Genomic DNA, 20,199 nt, shown 5'->3' with positions numbered 1-20,199 from the left:
TTTCTGACAAAGCTTTCTGCTACTTTTCCTTTTCAAATGTTACATTTATTTCTGTTTCTAATGGAGATGTATTTATAATCTTGAGACAAAACAGTATTTCATTGTAAGAATGCTTAGTTAATATATAGTTGATGATAAAATAGGTAGTTGCTGTAAATTCCTGAGGGCTGGGGGCTTTTTCTTTTGTCTCCAGAGATTACAGTGTTTATTACTTCACATTCACCATTCACCCCAACACGAAATAATGCACATTGCAGAATTCAACAATTATGTGTTCAATGGTTTTTTAAAATATCAGTCAGTTCATGAGGTAAAAATATTATTTCTTAATAATCAAGATTTTTCCACCATTTATATCAAGAACTATAGAACTGCTATATTCAGGTTTCATATTCATATGTCAGTAAAGATATATTAAAGGCAAGCATTAGAGTTTAGTGATTATTAACATGATCTCTGGAGTTCAGCCACCATGACTCAAATCCTGACTCTACTGATTACTATGTTTATGATCATTATATGTTATTTAACTTCTCTATGACTTTGTTTTCTCATTTCTAAACTGAAGAAAATAATATTATCACCTTCACACTATGAAAATATATGTGAAATATTTAGCCCTACATCTGACATCTAGTAAGTGCTAAGTAAATATTAATCCATTTATTAGTCCTAATAGCTGTTATGGTGTTTATTATTGCTATTGGATGTGTAGCTGAGTCTCTTATTTCATACTCTGCGGTAGCAGTTTCTGTCCCAGTTATTTCAAATCATCAGCTTATCCTAGTTTATCTGGGTATTCAGCCTTAATCTGAATCCCCAAATATTTGACATCATAGTTCTGTAAATTTGTCTTCTTCTACCACTTGTTATTGACAAAACTGTTATCCTAGGATATCAGATGACAAGCTTACATTTTCTTAGACCCTCTGATTTCAGTTGCAGCTGAGAGGACAGATCCACGTGGATGTGATCCACTTTCTTGTTCATGGTGCATCCCTCAAGTGACCATGGTTTGTCTTTGCTTATAGCTCTCAGTCTCCTTTTACATTGAAAAGAATGGTGGGAGTCACTGTGTCTACATGTGTATATATCTCAAAAAAGGGGTAGTCTAGAGTGATAAGAGAAAGGAGTTTCTGGCCTTTTGATTGGAAAATTCTTGGAGGTATTGTGTATACCTCTCTAGAAATCCCAGTGGAATTAAGCCATGTTACTCACAGTAGCCACTTTGATCAGGCCCCTTTATTTACACTGGTTCTGGTGATCAACTGGTACATAAACTATGTACACATGGACTTTTTTTTTTTAAGATTTTATTTATTTATTTGACCAAGAGAGAGAGACAGCTAGAGAGGGAACACAAGCAGGGGAGTGGGAGAGGGAGAAGCAGGCTTTCCGCAGAGCAGGGAGCCTGATGTGGGGCTTGATCCCAGGACCCTGGAATCATGACCTGAGCCAAAGGCAGACACCCAATGCCTGAGCCACCCAGGTGCCCCACACATGGACCTTTGATTCATCCTCTGCTTTAAAGAAAATACAAGCAAGGATGAATAATCTCCAAGATTTAAAACACTGAACACTCTGATTTTTTTCTTCTCTCTGCTGTCTACATCTATAGTCTAATAAAGACCTCTAAGTTATTCCTATACGATTTCTTATATTTTTGTCTGTTTGAAATCATTTCAATTTAACAATAAGTACTACATATGAAATGGCAAAAGAAAGATGAAAGAAATATGATCTTTACCGTAGACATGCAAACCACCTGGTAGGCAACTTCATCTTTTGTTGTTTTAGGGTCAGAGAAGAATGAGGTAGAATGTATTATTCTTCAAAATAATCACTGGCCCTTCCTATGCTTCTTTTCCTCTAGGAAGATTATGCATCTTTGTTACCCTGACATCACACTTAGTAATGCATCTGTAACATTCTTTGGCCAAAGAAATATAAACAGAAGTGATGTTCCTCACTTCTAGCAAGAGTTATCATTGTTTGAATGAGAATCTCCTGGTTTCTCTCTCCTTTCCCTTTTCTATGAGATTGGGAATGTCCCATCAGCCTGGTTGGGTCCTTGATTAAAAAAGCTATGAGGCAAAGTTGACCAATTATTTTTGACCAATATCAGACATATCAAAAAGACAGAGATACTCGTTAAAAAATGAATACAAACGTGTAGGGAGAAAGGGTAAAAGCCTGAACGGAAACAATTACAGTTGTGGACAAAGATAAAATGATGATTTTAGTCGTGTTTAGGAAGTCAAGTTGACTGAACTTGTTAACTCATTGAATATAGGTGTAAGGATAACAATGCTTGAGTCCCTGGCCCATATTACATTGTATTTTAATTTTTCACATCCTTATGATGAATTTTCCTTTGTCTTTCTGTTTCTTTCTTGCCAATGGAGTAATCTTCCTATTGCACAATTTTGATGATGTCATTCCTTTTCTAAACAGTCTCCAAGACTCTCCTTTGCCAAAGAATTAAGTTCTATCTCCTTAACTTTAATTGTCTGCCATAATTCTTTTTAATATTTATTTCCTACTTTTTGGCCCATTCTTTCCTTAAGGAAACTCTACTAGTTTTATTGTTCTTTCCACAAAAATGATTTTTGAGTTTCCAGTTAAATGCCTTGTTCCGGTCATTGCTTTTGCTTTCGCAGTAGTTTATCTCTAGTTACTTTAAATTTTACTTACTTATTTTAGTCAGGATAGACTAGGTTTCTGTGTGGTAACATATGACCCTAAAATCTCAGTGGCTTACAAATAAAAGCTTTATTAACCTCTTGAACTGCATATTCATCCTAGGATAGCTAAGACTCCAATGTCCTCTTCATTTAACAGCCCAGGGTGATGGAAAAGCTTCTGTATGAAAAGGGCACAAACTTATATTTGTTCCTCAGTATTCTGCTTGAACACAATAATGTTCTTTCTATCCATATTTTGAACCAAGTCATACAAACAAGACTAGAAAGGAGAAGTATATCCCTCCCCAGGGTGAAGCAGCAAATTCTATTAAAAAACATATAACAATAAAAGTTACCAAATCATCACTTTCAATCTATTCCAAATCCCATTGATTTCATTAATCTGATCTTGTCCATCCCATCTTCAAATGTTACTTCTTTCTCAACTCTTGCCACAAATACTAATTATATAGCTTGTCTTACAATGCCCTCAGCAGGGGTCAACAGAGTTCTCTCAAAGGGACACAGTAAACATTTTCAGCTTCAAGTCTTAGGTCACTGAGTAGTTGCCACAGGGTGCAACTTTTGTGGTGCAAATGTAGTCAGAAAATATGGAAAAAAATGGGTGAAACTGTGCTCCAGTAAGAGTTAATTTACAAAAAGTAGGTGCTGGTCTGCTGCAGTATTTTGCAAATACCTTCCTTAAAGCAATGACTCTCAAACATAGATTTTTGGATGCCAATTTTGGGGTTTCCGATTCAATAGGAATGGTGGAGGGCTTGAGAATTTGCCTTTTCCATAAGTTTCCAGGTGAAGCTTTTGCTAATGGTCTGGAAATGACACACTGAAAACCATTGACCTACAGAACAAAGACAGTGTTCTATATTTCAGTGACTTGTTATTTGTGATCCACAAATGAATTCAGATAAATGAATACATGTTATTATAAAATTAAGAAATAAAAATATGTTTATAATTATCATTTTGTTAGCATATTCCTTTCTTCACAAAAGCCAGGTGACTACAGTTAACCAGAGAATGCCCTGAATAAAATTTTACTGGCTACATGAGTGAGTTACAATAACGTTAGCTTTCACCTTTTATAGCAACACAGTATCCAGTGCTGTAAATATTACACTTTTCCATGGCTCCTACACATGATGGACAGGTTACAAAATTGTTTTGTTTGTAAAGTCTCCCCAAGCTATTTCAACTTGTCACGACACACAAAGCCTGGCTACCCTAAATGCATCAACCCATTTGTATTACTTCAGGGGAACAAAAAGATTTCAGAAAGACACATTAATTTTATTCTTATTCAACAGTGACATTGAAAAGACATTCTTATTTGTGCAGTTGTTTGAGCTACTGAGCCTGCTCATAGTTATACATATTTTTAAAATTGTGGAGATTCTGTGCTCTTGAGATTTTTGACATACTTAGACTAAATGATTACCCCAGATATTGCTGCATTCTTGATGTGAAAATGATGAAGTGACTTAGATTCTTGGAGAGAAAATAAATGATTCTCATGAACTTGTTTAAGCAAATTTCAGCACTCAGTACTTCAACAGTGAAATTGTTGGACTAGGTCAACAAGAGGACATGACCTCCAGTTAACCTGCAAGTCTGACCCAGGCAATCAGAGGCTCCTTACTGCCTCCCCTGTCGAACGAATGTACATTAGGTACACTGTTCCCATACTAGGAGCCACTTCAAGGACTTGAGAGAGTAATGTGTTATTGAGAGCATCTGGACCACATACATGACTGAACCGCGTTAAGACCTCCATGTAAGCTTTTAAGATTCTACAGAGCAGGTGCCGAGATCTGCTAGTCTGGCCGTGACCTAAGGCAAGCCTTCTATGTCAGTTCCCTTGCTTATTAAAACTGCCACCTATCAATCTGGAGCAGCTGACTCTTTCTTTGGTCTCTCCTTGCCCTCAGTGTATAGGGCCAGTAACGAATTTCACCCACAGGAACTCCTGAGGTTGTGAATCAACAGAAATGTGAAGAAAGGTCACCATGCTTTAGGTAAAGCTTGCATGTGGTTTTGGAATTTGGGAAGAGATAGTAATATTGTTTCCAATAGTGTTATTTTCATTATAAGATTTTTAAAAATATTTTATTTGACAGAGAGAGAGGGAGAACAAGCAGGGGAAGCAGCAGAGGGATAGGGAGAAGCAGGCTCTCTGCTGTGCAGGGAGCCCAATGTCGGACTCTATCCCAGGACTCTGGGATCATGACCTGAGCCAAAGGCAGACGCTTAACTGACTGAGCCACCCAGGCGCCCCCGTTATAAGATTTTAAAAATCATTGTAATATTCTCTCCAGTTGCAAGTAATCACTAATAGATTCCCTAACAGAAATTAATGTTAATTACAAAAACCTTACAATATATAAACATGCAAAATTAACGAAACTAGACTACCATATAGCCTGAACACATTTTAGTTCCTTATAGAATCTGGACCATGTTCAGTCAGCAGAGAAACAGGTAAATGGATTAGTAGAAATTTCTTGGCTAAGGTTACCCCCTAACTGGCGGCTGCTTCTTGTTAAGACAACGTTTAGAGAAAGACACAACATCCAGTTGACATGGACTTTATTTTCCTGTTCCACAAGATAAAAGAAACAAGCTACTTAGTGGCGTGAGAACCAGGATCCAAGCCTCTGCCTCCCAGGTCTCTGATTTTCAACAGGCCTCAAGCCTTTAAATAGCAAAGCTCCAGGTGCAAACTAACCCAGGTGCTCTCACTTTCCCAGCGCCCACGCTTCACCCTCTACGAAGCTCCTTTAATGAGTGTCCTGAGAGCTATGGAGGCTTTCCGTTCATTCACAGCACTATACAGTGAACGCTAGGGGGGAAAAAGAACAAACAAGATACATTTCAAATACAGGATTCAATTACTTTTCACAACTCGGCGATGTGTCAAAGGCACGCTGTGTTTTGTTTTGAGGGCGGGGAGATGACTGCGAGGGAACCCTGGGCCCCCATTGGCTGGCCGCTCGCCGCTGCAGTTGAGCTCCAGCCGCTCCGCGAGCATTATTGATCTGAAGGGTAAACGTGGAGGGAGCCACAGAGAGGGGTCCAGGCGTTTCTGAGAAGAGAGGCAGACCTCTTCCAGGAAGAAAGTGGTGTCTGCTGGCTCCCCGGCTTGGAGAATCTTCTGTGAATGAAAGGGGACAACATGCAAGGCAGTTTGTCGCTACAGTGATTTAGAAGAAAAAGACAGAGAGAGGGAGAAAAGGAGAGAGGGAGAGAGAAAAGGGTCTCACCTTAGGTGCAAGCCTGGGTTGTTGCATCCTGCAGTTGCTGTTTCTGCTTCTGCAGCTGCCGGTTCTGCCATCAGGTAAGATTTCCTCCCCCCACCGCCACCCCCCCTTTAATTGAGATTGCATCCTGTGTGATCGCTTCAGGATATACGCACAGAAATTCATACATGATTAATAAAGTTGCCTAGCGTAGTCAGAAGCTGAACGAGGCGGCACACAGATCTGGCATCTGAATTAGGAACTGGTGCGTGGTTTTGCTTTGAGAAACTTCAGTAAGTTCTAAACACGTCTCTAGTCTTGAGAGCGAAAGGTTAAATTGAAAGGGGAGGGAAAGAAATGTTTTAACCACTACTGGACCTTACTTAGCATGGCTGAATTTTCAAATGAAAATAATTAGGTACGGTAGGTGTTCAACTGGTTATTTTATAAATGGCTTTATTGATCTATTTTTATGACAGAATAATGCTTTATTTTCAAAAAGCTTCTGTAAATACCCATCTCCACTATTTTTTTTTTGTTAAAATACATTAACATCCCCACATACTTCTCCACTGATATTTATTAAGGTATGTATATTTAAAAGCTTCATTCTTCACTAAAGAAAACTGTAAAGCCATTTAAATGCTTTAATAGCTAGTCTCTTCTGTACAGCTGACTTTCCTACCACAAAACTAATTTGAGACAAGTGGAAGAGATAGAGATTACCATGTCTGCTGTGGGTTATATAATATGTATTTAAAAAATATCTTCAAGGTATTAATCATTTGGTGGTACATTGAAGAAGCAAGACGTATGTGCAGTATAGGACACACAAGCAAATCGTTTTTTCAGAGACCTTCAGTATTTTATAAATGTTTTCTCCCTTTTAAACATCATTCTTTCTACGTGGAAATCACAGTGGCTTCAGAACCTCTGTAGTTCAGAGTGCTCGATGTCTCTTATAGACATATTTCGAGATCTCTACTCTCTGGAGTGAGAACTGACATACTTTTGGGTGATTCTGTGACCATTTCATGATTCTCAGTTTCTCATCAGGTGTTTTGAAACTCATTCACAAACTGCTCAGCTAGAAAATTGGCTTACATACTGAGGGGGAAAAATTAAAAAGAGAAGGTTCTGAAAATGTGTTTACAGCTTTCAGTTACCCTATACATGACCAAAACGTGAAAATCCAACCCTGCCAAGCAGGTATCGGTTTGCTTGGTCTTTTCAGAGTACTTGATTGTTTTTCAGATTTATAAAATCCAGATGCACAGCTGTCCAAAAATATTGAATCTCCTCATTCAGTGGCATCATTTATTCAGTAAGTTATCCTAAGCAATTTGAGAATCACTTTAATTTATAGGTCTTCATTATTAGTTCTAGGAAGGAAATTAACTGAATAGGTTTTTCTTATAAATATCTCCAGCAGAAGGTCTATTCCGAATTAAAAGGCATATGGTTACTCTTCCCAAGCCATAAGCAGTTGATTGATGAATTGTTTTGGAATGCTCAAGAGCTCAGCCACACACTAAGTAGAAGCTTCCACTTAACTAATTTAACCTGCTTTTTACCTTGTTCAGTGATGGGATCTAGGGATGGTTCCTCTACTTGCTATAGAAACTACTGTAGCAAAAAGAGGTTTCATGTTAACTTGAAAATCCAATTCCAGAATATATTTTCTTCTTTATTAATAGCTCTCACTTCAAAAGCTAACTTCCCAGTTTAACCCTGGAATAGTTTAGCACCTTCCCATAAAAAAGAAAAAAAAAAATCACATTTTCTTTTCTGTTGTATTCAGCAGATCTCCAGTTTCTGGATTCTTAACTTCTGCTGTGTACCATTTTCAAGTGGAGGGTGGGGGTGAGGGGGTGGGGGAATGGGGGGGGGTTCAAGCCAAGAATGTTTTTTTTCCTACTGGACCTGATTCCTTCCAATGATCTTCTTAGATTGGGATTATTTTAGATAATTCCCACAAAAAGAGAGCTGAATTATAATGGGAGGGAAGCGTCATTTGTTTTACATGTGGGATAATACATGTTAAGTTCTTATCACAGCAGAAACAGTGCTTAGCTTATGGAAAAAAAAAAATTCCCTGCTAATGCTTCACATGACATACTTACACCTCAGTATGACTGCATCCTTTAAGGATGGAACAAAAACTCAACTCCTTAGATAGAGCATCTTTTGCATCTGGTATTTTCACAGAACATATTTCATGTAATAGGCTGTGATATTGATTGAAATCAATCTTTTATCATTTTGTGGTTAATAAGAATATCTGTCACTCTTACCTCTTAGACTGCATTGTGATGAACATCAAATCACTCTTGCTGATGAAATAGTACTGCAAATAGTCTGCTGAAACTGTTCTTACATGAAATGTGAAATATTACTGTGTTTTCACACCTATGCCATTTAGATGTCATAGCATTAAATCTGCCTAACAATTATGATAGGAAGATGCATACAGTGATGGTTCTCTTCAGAAGTGAGCCATGTTTTCATGTAAAAATATCAAATCTAAGGATTGTGTGATAAAATGACTTAAGTAGACTGTTACAAATGTCTCCATACTTCCAAAGGAAAAGTGTGATTACAGATGTCTCATTTAAGGTAAGGTACCATTTCCTTGGTCTCTTAACAAAGCTGTTTTAAAAAGTATTTATGTCCTGTATGTCAGTGTTACCACATCAAAAGATAGCATTTTGCACAAATTCATGATTTTTATATTTATATAAATATTTATATTTGTAATATATATTACATTTATATTTATATTTAATTGTAGGTGGAAATTTTATCTTTCTTGTTTAACAAATACTGTTTTATTTTTATGAATTGGCTCAATTTATATCAAGAAAAATCAAACAAATAAGGAATGAAGATTTGTGATTTTACCGGGAACTTTCCTTTCACTTTACTAATACATGATAATTGAGCAATTTACTCTCTTATGGCTTTTAAAAGCATTTTAACTTTTGGCTTTAAGGTAATTGAATTTTTTTCTGAATTACTATGCTAAAAGGGTTATATATCATTACCAAACTTGGAAAGGAAAGTGTGTATGGGCGCACGCACGTGTGCGTGTATTTATTTGTGAATGTGAATAATTCCACCTGTGCTGAATATCAATAGTGGTTACTCAAAGTTATTTTTAAGCATCACATGCTAAGATGACTAATAATATGCAGTAAGTAACGTTTTTAGAAAAGACTAAGAGAAAATTATGACTACTGCAAAGTTGAATAACAGATGAACTTCACATAGTGTTATTATACTTTCTGTGTGATCCTGGTTAATGTTATAAGAATTCATTTATTCAATTATTGATCATCAGTTAATTTAATAAGCATTTGTTAAACTATTGGAAACAAGCCCTATATTTACTTTTTTTATAAATTTAGCTTCATTCAGGTTTGTATCACTTTATCATATTATAGCTCATGGTATTAAGGGATAAATTAAATCTTCAATATGCTTCAGTTATTTTTTTCACTAAGAGATTATGGTTTTCTTACATAGCCCTTGCTCTGTGAACATTGTATAAGTCACTATTCTATAAATGTATTTATATTACCTCGAATATAAGGGATGTGCTATTTGAACAATAAAATTCTTAAAATATGTATATCTCATGCATATAGGTGTGAAGATTCTGGTGAGAGAAGGTGAGGTACCAATGTGTGTACAGACACGCAGTAGAAAAAGACAGGATATCAAGTCCTAAATCTACATGTTCAGATAGTTGAATGATACATACTTAGTTCCAAGTACCAAAGAAGTAAACATTAGGGTGTAGGACTTATCCTCAAAGTAGGATGCTAGCTAGCTACAAGCATGATTTATTATACCAGAAGTGAACCATGTACTTAGTAAGTCCTGTCACTTCTATTGACTAGAAAATTATTATAATATGCAAAAAATGTTTTTCTCCATGTGAAAATTAGAGTCTTGATTCATTGTCTGCATGAAGATGTGAGAAGATCAAAACTTGGGAGTCAGGGGTATGAATCCAAATTTTGAGAATTATTCTGTGCGTACTTTTGAGTATATTACTTAGCTTTTGTATCCTTGGTTTCTTCTCTTGATTTAGTATGATATTACCACATAGACAAACACTCACTAATAGGTGTTTCTCTTTTGAAATTTCCATGACTATAGCACTAGATTTGTAGAGATTAATGCAGCCAGAGCTGCGCCCCTCAACCCCCCCCCCCCCCCCCCCCCCCCCCCCCCCAGTTACGTGAAAACATGTAGTGGCCAGCATTTGTTATATGCTGTAATTCACTTGTCATGTTGGGATGGAAGTGGTCCTCAGGTCACTTATCTAAAAATAATTCCACTTACTTTTGGCAAGAATGCTTTTAATGAATAAGCATGGATGTTTCTGGTAGTTTAAATAATCAGTGAAGTTTAGGTTGTGATGAAACTGTTACCATCATATTTCAGGAGGTTTGGAAGTCAAGCAAAAAGAAAAATAAGAGATCACTAAATAGAAAGTACTGAGTCCAGGGAAGTTTGTGGGATTATTATTTTTTTATAGAGATTTGGGCATGTGAATAGATGAGATCAAAATCGTTAGACAAAAGAAAATGAATGATGGATCAAGATCTTAGAGTGTTGGAGGAGGTCATCAAAAGGCTGTGACCTCCTGTTGATCCTTGAACTGGACCCTGGCAATCAGGCTCCTCATCTTCTCCCCAGTCCTTGGAATGTGCATTCTACCCACCTTTAACACTCTAGGGCTGTTGTTTCAAGGGAATAAACTTGAGAAAGTAAGGTGTTATTGAGGCCATTGGACTGAACATGTGATTGAATCCCATTAAGGCCTCTACATAAACTTTTAAGATTTTGGCAGACAGGGGCAGAGATCAGCTCATCTTGTGGGTACCCACAACAAGACTTGTACATAGTTTCCTTTACTTGTTAAATCCGCCACCTACCAATCTTGCCTTCCATGTCTAGGAATTTCAAACCTAATCTGGAAAGCTCCTGAATTTTTGAAACAATAGAGAGAAGATGAAAATTTACAATATCCAGAACGTAGGTGGAAGATACAATTAGAAGATGTCATTAATTCTAATAATGCAAGTGAAATAGTATTCAAAAGCCAAATATCAAACAATTTTAGCTGACATTTCAACATTTATTAAAATAATATCTTGAATGTCAAAAAGGATTGTTAGGAAATAATCAACCAAAATGTGGTGTTAATTAATTTATCTAAAGTAATACTTTTAAACTTAATCAGAAGAGATCCAGATGCTTGGTAAATGTTGAGAAGTAGAGGAAATTAACATTAAAAGACTGCTCATGGGAAAAAATGATATGATGTATTTAAAACTATTGCTGAGGAGAGAATATAGGGATATTTGAAGTAACAAGGAAATAACATTATATCCAAAAGGAAATGTCCTCCTACAACTTTGTGAGTCAGTATTTATTTCCACTCCAAGGGATGGAAAGGGCAGCCATTACTCCAAAGGATGTGATTTCAGGCCGATTTAAAAGCAAGATTGTACTGAAGCTCTCCTCTTCTTTAATTACTAGCAATAAGATTGTGAGTGAAAAGTGAAAAATAAGCTCTTGGCAAGGTTTTATGTTATATTTTTACTTAGGCAAGCATAGGAAGCCAAGAATACTTTTCTGAAATAGAAGTGTCTCACAGTTAGACAGCTCATTATCTGAATCAATATCTGGTATTTGTACTAAACGCCTACTAGAAGGTCACCACTATAAGATCCTTACATAGAAGCAGTCCATTATTAGAATTGTAGCTGTTGCAACCAGAATTAGAGTTGTGTCAAGTAGTCTAGCATATACAACATAATCTCGTATATACTAAATATAAACAATATAAATTTTAACTGCAGTATTAAAATGACAGTTATTCTATAATACATTCTAATTTCAGTATTTCACGTTTATTTAACAAGGAATTTTATATGCCTATCATTATGTAACACCAGTGATGAGGAGAATAATGTTATAAATGAAAATAGAGGGCACATAATCTGTCCTAACTCAGAGGTTTACACATACCTCCAGATAGCAATATTGTCAGGTAGGTATTACTTTTGGAAAACAAAAATGTCAGGCATATTCAGCTTATACAATAGCACCTCAAGAACAGCAGCCCATCTCATAGATTTTTGGCTATATTATAAACTATGGAATCATTTTGGAGGGAAATTTGACAGCATCCATCAAAACTCAATACCTAGCAGTTCTAATGCTTGCATTATCTTCTGCAGAAATATTTTCATTTGCTTGTCATTGTCTTCTGATCTTATTCTTTCTCACTGACTGCTTCTTCTCATTCTTCTCTGCTGGGTTCTCTTGTCTTCAGACCCATAAATAGAAACTCTCAGGCTATCCCTGGACCCAGGCCTAGGCCCTGCTCACCTCTCTAGAAACTTACTAAAGAGGTAATCCCATCCAGTAGTATAGGTTTTAATGCCATTTGAATGCCTCTTTCCAAATATGTCTTTGTCTCCAGTCTTTGTGCTGAGCATCAGACCCTGATCTCCAAATGCCTACTCAGTATTTCTACTTGCACGTCTGATTAGGCTGCCTGGGCTGCCAGAACTAAATATCACAGACTGGGCAACTTAAGCAACAGAAACTTCTTTTCTTATGATTCAGGAGGCTGGAATTCCAAGATTAAAGTGTGGGCTGATTGGGTTCTTGGTGAGAGCTTCCTTCTTGGCTTGTAGATGGCTTTCTTTTTACTGTGTCCTCATGTGACTTCTTGGTGCTCCTGCAGAGAGAACATGGGAGCAAGCTGTCTGTTCTCTCTTTTTATAAGGGCACTGATCTCATCATGAGGACTTCTCCCTTATGACCTCATCTAACCCTACTTACTTCCCAAGGGCCCCACCTCCAAATACCATCATACTGGGAGTTATCAATTCAATGTATGTGACTCCCCCCCCCCCGGAAACACACGCAGTCCATAGCAACATCTAACAATCATATTAACCATAACTTGTTTAAAACAAAGCTGTTAATTTCTGCCCCTTCTCACCACAACCTAAATATATTCATTTTCTTAATTTACTGCATCTCAGTAAATTATGTAATGATTCATTTAATTTCTTAAGAATTTAGGGTCAACTCTGAGGCCCTGCTTTTTTCTCTCTTCTCCCCACAATCAGTGCCAATATTAAATATACTGGCCTCCTGGTCTTACTGTCTAAGTACATCTTTAATCCAGTCACTTCTACCTCTACTAGTTACCTTTAATCTAACCACTATTGTCCCAGTTTCTAAACAGGTCTTTCAACTTCTACTTTTATCCCCTACCCCTACCCCAATTCATTGCACAGTAGCTAGATGTAAACACTTCAATATCACTGTCAAAGTACTTTCCATGGTTTAAAGAAAATATATGGCTTAACCCTTCCATTTTCTTTCTCATTATGCTGAGTTCATCCCTGCCACAGGGACTTTGCACTCACCCAATTTATCCTTTTCTTTACATTGATCTTGGTTTAAATATCCATACTTGAGAGCTATATTTTCTAATCATTGTCTGTAAATAGCATTTACTTCCCCAGAAGAAATATTTTCACCTTTATCCACATTTAATTTTCTTTAAATAGGACCTGCTCCAGCTTACATGATATTGCATTATATTGTCTATCTTCCCAAATAAAATGCAGACCACATGAGGAAAGCCACATAATAGTGCCTGGCACTTAGGGGCCCTCCATAAGTGTTTGGGTGAGTGAATAAATTACTAAATGAAAGAATGGATATGGGCACATAAATTTACTCAAACATACACATGCATATAAATGGAGTTTGAATGATTTACATGATGATATGTTAAGAGTGGTAATCTTCAGGGAGGAGAGTGAGACATACTTGTGAATTACGTGACTTTCTATGGCAATATATTCATGCATACAACTTGGCCTGCAAATATAATAATCACTAGCCATGCCATTTGTGCTAGTATTCAATACTGAAAGAGTGTTCTGTTAAGATTATCAGGGGAATAAAGAATATAATTTGAGTGTCAGCCTACCAAAAAAATGGTTTTAAAGGTAAGACAGGATAATTTGGACAAGTACTAGTTATCTTTTCAACTCAAGATTCAATACTATCTCACTATGTATAATGTCCCTGCTTCCCCATGGTGTCCACAATTAAAATAAACCTCCCAGGATACACTAAAAAGGGGGAAAAAGGCCTTTAAAGATTTGCCTTAATTGGCTCTGAGATTCAGTTTTGTTATCTGGAGAGAACAGAGGAGAATCAGTATTAATACCTGGACTCGTGTCTATGCAAAGTCCAGAGCACCTAAGGTCACAGTTAAATGGCTTAATCTTAAAACCCTCCAAGGTTTAATTCAGTAGCTCTCTTCAGAAGGGCATTGCTAATTCCTCCTGAATTGTTGCTGCTGTAACCGCACTCCCTTAATTTGAACAGTATTCAAGATTCCATTTTCCCTACTGGAGTTAATTGCATTATGAAAGTCAGTTTAGAGTGGAAACTTACGTCCTCTTGTGGAGTATCTCTCTACAGAGTCCTTTCTTTTCCTTTCAGCTTGACACATACCCACGTTTATGCAGGGTAATCTCACAAATGCAGTGTGCCCTGTTTAAACCAAGTTTCAAAGAATATTCTTTAAACTATTTATATGCATACCAAAGCATGTTAGCTCTCCAAAGTGCCTACTGTTTTGTACATGCTCAGGCCATCTGATCTAATAGACTCTACGTCCTTGGAACATTAACAAATCTCTGAGCTTTTAAACAGACTGTGACCTATTCATTTAGAGGCCTGCTTCAATAAACGGAGGCTCCCTTAGGTTAATGATGGATCATGGAGCTGTTTGATTTGCAGTGAGCTAAGTTGCCCATTATCCCCTAACATTCATGTGGGTCATGTTATCACAACCAAATAATGAGTCAGGCCCCTTCCCTCGTTCCTGTAGATTTCCAAGTCATTACAGGAGATCTTAGTGTGCAAGTCCATGAAGCTTTATGTCGTATACCTACAGATGAATTATTTTTGCCAAGAGTATGAAATTTCAGCTAAGGGTCAGTTTCCTCATGAGAATATCAGCTCCTTATACAAGAGTTCATCTAGGTATCTTCTTGAACGGAAAGGCAGACCTTCTCTTTGTTTCTGCCTACCCTCACCTAAATATCCCTAAAATTGCCTTCATATTTGCCATCTTTCTTTGCTCCCTTGTGCACATATACACAGACATGCAGAAAGACATACAGAGAGACAAGACTGGGACATTGAATCAGTCTTTCATTTAAAAAAAAAAAGTTACATCAATTATAAATGTCATATCAAGGAGCCAAAGATCTGTTTTATAATGCCAGCCATGGGGCTTGCTTCCTTTGTATGTATGTTTTCTGTTAGTTCATTACGGTCTCTTTAGAGGCACATGTCTGTGCTATGAAATCTTGAAAGTTAAGGAAAATTCACTGGAAATATATCTTAAGTGCTTTTCAAAGCATTTTTGTGATGCGCTCCCATTGCATGTCTATCATAGTGTATGCATGTGTACATACAGACACAAATGTTAAAAGCAACTTCTTCAGTCACATCTCTAAAGCTTGCTAAATGTTTCTGATAGAAGGCAATAAACCCTTTGTCATTAATCCTTCCAAAAATGAAATACTTCTACACTATAGAGAAAGCTATATGAAATATGAATGACAGGAGAAAAACAACTTCATTTATTCTTGCTCTGTGATTTACGGCGTAGAGATGACAACCATGGGGGAGGTGAAGAATGGCGAATTCTTCTGTGTTTGATGCTAATTTTACAGTACTACAGAACAAGAGAGCATTCTGGATCTCTAAGTGAATTTATTTAAAGATGGTCCATTAGTTCATGTCACCACGGAGAACTAGTAAATTATGAGTGTTTTTACAAATAGACTTGGGAAGACTTCCCCAGTATTGTGGATTCACAGAGAACTACCCTGAAAAATTATTATATTCTGCTTCCCAGTCACAAAGCTATGACTAATAACTTTAACACAGAGCCAAGATATTTTCATTATTGGTTACTTAACCAATTTTTGTAAATGGATTTACTCTTCCATTTTTTAATGCCAAGGAAAGTTTTAAACTCCATGAAAATAAGAGGATAATTTTAGGCTGAAAAGGTAGAGCCAAAATTCTCTTCACAAAAACAAACAAAAAACGTACCTCCCTTTTTCTGATACAACTTAAAGAAATGTAAAAACATTACAAAATGTATGAAGGCGTTTTTTTTGCTGTTTTTTTTTTTTTACTTTTCCTTTGGCTTATTACTCTTTATTTAAAATGCGTTTTAGAAAACTGCATCAAAAGATTTTATCAGGACAGAAATCAGTTTGAGTATATTTGATGACTAATTACAAAAATATCAAGACTTCTCATAGTCTCTATGCCCCATCATTTATTTCTTGAAATATTTTCAACCTTATCTGGTCCCATACTAAAAAATCTAGATAGTTTAGCACTTCCAGTTTTATTATAAGAATCTATTTATAGTGTTGGGATGACCACTCACCTTGTAACTTACCACTCCAGAGATGTCTTATAATTCTGACTTACCATGTACCTTTGGCCCGTAAAGGCAATGGATCTTTGGTTAATACTTGGTTCCGAGTTATTTACTTGACCTGAGCTGGTCCCTAACTATTCTCAGCCTCCATAATGGTGAATGGCATTGCAGGACTCCCTTGTGAAAGGCTCTTGTGGGACATGTCCTTTATGTACAGTCTTGCATTGGATCCCACAGCCCTCCTCTTGAGTTCTACAACCCATCCTCTTCCAGGTTCACAGAATCACAGGGCATTTATTTCTCTGATGTTGCATACAGCTTTTTCTTGGGCTGTCTGTGTATATATATAATAATTTTAGCCATCTGCCATTTAAAATACTTTTGAGATGACTTATTTAACATCTATCTCAGGTGCCATGTTTACATTTTAAAAGAAGCCATCTGAAGGTAATGTTTAATCCAAGTAATGATTAACAAGAGTTTGGGATTCTATTAGAATTCGTGGATGCTATTTTGAGGATCTGTGGTTTTTATTCTTTCTTTTTACTTTTCAAAAATGACCTGTTTGATGTTTTCATCAGTTGTCATCTAATATATTTTGTCTCCTAGATGATGATTGTTATTTTTCTAGTGTAGGTATACTTTTGTATTTCATTATAAATATAATGCATGGGTGCCTGAGTGGCTCAGTTGGTTAAGCATCTGCCTTCGGCTCAAGTCACGATCCCAGGGTCCTGGGATGGTGCCCCACATCCATCTGGCTCCCCACTCAGCGGGGAGTCTACTTCTCCCTTCCCCTCTATGCGTTCACTAGCTCTCTCTCTCTCAAATAAATAAATAAATATTTAAAAATAAGTGTAATATATATCCATGTGGAAGAAAATCAAGTGTTGCTGAGTGTGTTAAACTGAAATCTTCTCCCTTCCTGCTCACCTGTTCTCTCACTTCCCAGAGATAACTGCTCACACCAGCAATTTCCTATGTACTCATCCAGAAACTTTCTGCCAACTCATAAAAGCATGACTATAAAGACTATTCTCTGTCTTCAATTTATTTAATGATTATTTGACCCAGTTATGTTCTCTATCCTTAACAGCATTTTAAACTAGAATTCTCAAATGCCCACACACTTTTGGTCTTATCTTTTACCTCCTGAGCCATCACTTCTCAGTTTTATTTGCTGGTTTCTTCTCTTCTTCCCTTAATACTGAGGCAGCTTTCATTTTCTCCTGTCTATCTACACCCACACACACAGTGATCTAATCCAAGTTCATAGTTTTAAACACCATATGTTGACAACTCCCAGATATATAGCTACAGCTCAGATCTCCCAAAATCTAATCTCCTCTACCCAACTGCTTTGTTGGCATATGATACACTTGGATACCTAATAGACATCTCACATTCACATGTCCAAAATGAACTCTTGGTCTTCACTCACAAATATATTCTAGTCTTAAGATTTTATCATGTCTATTGATAAACTCCATGCTTTCATTCAAGCTAAAATTTCTCAAACTCTCTTACATCCTCTATTTCTTTCACATTGCATATCTCATGTGCCAGGAAATCCTCTCTAAAGCGTATGTAGAATTTTACCAATTCTCAGCAGGTTCACTGTTGTCACCATGATTCTAGTAGTAAAAAATGCTTATCTGAACACTGCAAGAGCCTCCTAACTCATCTTGCTTCTAGCCCTCCAAAGATTAGCCTCAACAGCAAGGCCCATCCTTTGAAAATAAGTTAGATCATGTTACCACTATGTTTAAAATCAACTGATGGCTCCCCATTTACCTCAAGAGGAAATGCCAAGGGTTTATGTGATCTGTGCTGTCATTTTGTTTCTGATCCATTCTTCCTTCATTCCTCCCCTTGCTCATTCAGTTCACACGACTCTTCTCCGGGCTTTTCCTGAAACTTAACAAGCTAACTCTCACTTTTGTAGCCATTCCCCCTGACTGGAATTTTGTTTAACAGATGCCTACTTGACTAGCTGCCTTCATGTGTCTTCAAGTTGCCCCTTCTGTAGGGGTCTATTCCTACTATTCTATTTAATAGTAGAGCAAACTACACAAAACCCTCAGTCAATACTTTATCCTCTTACATTGTTCTATTTCCATGTCAAGATGATTCTTTATTTCTACTTTCTCTTTAAGCACTTGGAGAAGAGGGATCTTTACATCTTATGTGCTAATATATCTCAGGAGAAAAGACGAGTGTCTGGCAGACTAGCACATAGTAAATGCTTGCCATATTTATAAATAGATTGTGTATATATAAATAAATGAATGACCAAATTATTCCAGATTTCTTATATGACTTTTGTGTATTATAAGCATATGTGACCATCCATTAGCATGAGCACACATACTCACTTTTATTTTTAAGGAAAAATAAAATTATAAATAATCTTACATATTTGTTTATAATGAGAGAAATGTTGTTGGGTTTTGGTACTATAAAATGAAACATCTATGGTATTTAGTTTGTTCTGGTTTGTGTGTGTGTGACTTTAGTTTTGTGGTCTCAATTGCACCTGATGAATTGAAATCAGAGATTTAACCTGATTGTTCCTGAAGATTCCTTTTCAGTGACAGTGGAGGATAAACAAGGTACAAATTACCTTAATTTGCTCTTCTTTTTCATCTAATATTCATATGCTTTACCCTGTATACTTTTAAGAGTTCAGCCACTTACAAACCAAGGTGGAATTGTGGGTGTGCAAACAAGTGTCTACTTATGTGTCCATGTATTTGTTACTAAGTTGACTTAAAGCAAATTGGAGGTTGTATGTTCTTGGTGGCATAAGACATTTCAAGTGTATACTAGACATAGAAATACATATGTATATACATGCATACATCTAGAGAGAGAGACCGATGGGAGGAGAGAAGTAGAGACAGAAATAAAATTTAAGTGATGTTTATAAAGGATAAAGAATTATCTGCATTTATATGAATTGTAAATATTTTCCATTTACAAATATTTTAATAGAATATTTAACTCCTTTATTTTTCTAACTTGTTACAAAGAATCTAGGATATACCAAGAAAATAAGAGAAAGAATTAAAAAAAAATACCAAATATATTTGATAAAAAACATTGTGTTATGTTAACATAAAAAAAAAAAACCCAAACTTTTAAAACAGAAAAATTGTATTAAAGGCAAAATATACATTTTATGAAATGTCTATTGCCTTTAGGCAAATTTCCCTTTATCTGCCTGTCTTAGTCCATTTGGGCTACTATAAAAATTCCATAAACTAGGTGGCTTAAAAAACAAACATTTATTTTTCATAGTTTTAGAGACTAGGAAGTTCAAGGTCAAGGTTGGTCAAGTCCAAGGTTAAGGTGCTCAAATATTCATTGTGTGGTAAGGGCCATACTTCCTGATTCATGGACAGTGCTCTCACTGTCCTCACATAGTGGAAGAGGAGAGAAGCTTTCTGGGATCTTTGTTATAAGGGCACTAATCACATTCACGATTAGCCCACTCTCACTTCCACCCTCCACTTCCCAAAGGCCCCAACTCCTAATACCATCACATAGAGAGTTAGGATTTCAATACAGGAATTTTGAAGGACACAAGTATTCGTTCTAGATAGCACTGTCTTTAATGAAGTTGTTGTTACTGTTCTTTCAATATCAATAAAATAAACTGTTGAATCAGTGTATTAATTAGGCTTCAGTCTTGAAAGCAGAGCTGGCTCTAAATTTCATGAGAACAAGGGGTTAA

General features: G+C 36.5%; 1 protein-coding gene across 5 annotated transcripts in view; it reads left to right on the top strand.

The window, feature by feature from the left end:
• Positions 1–5,586: 5,586 nt before the first annotated feature.
• The window catches only part of CDH12 (cadherin 12), a 1,003,710-nt gene continuing 989,097 nt past the window's right edge, over positions 5,587–20,199 (top strand). For 2 of the 5 annotated variants that reach the window (XM_032415433.1, XM_032415430.1), the window contains exon 1: positions 5,590–6,036. The gene's annotated coding sequence lies outside the window, so the exon portion shown is untranslated. Of the gene's footprint in view, positions 6,037–7,839; positions 8,555–20,199 lie in introns of those variants that run through there. The other 3 variants (XM_032415439.1, XM_032415438.1, XM_032415431.1) reach the window with 3 other exon arrangements.

This window comes from Phoca vitulina, unplaced genomic scaffold (genome assembly GCF_004348235.1).
Source record: "Phoca vitulina isolate PV1807 unplaced genomic scaffold, GSC_HSeal_1.0 scaffold17, whole genome shotgun sequence".
NCBI classification, from domain to species: domain Eukaryota; kingdom Metazoa; phylum Chordata; class Mammalia; order Carnivora; family Phocidae; genus Phoca; species Phoca vitulina.
The sequence above is the reverse complement of the archived record's forward strand: the minus strand, read 5'-3'. Positions and strand labels throughout refer to the sequence as shown.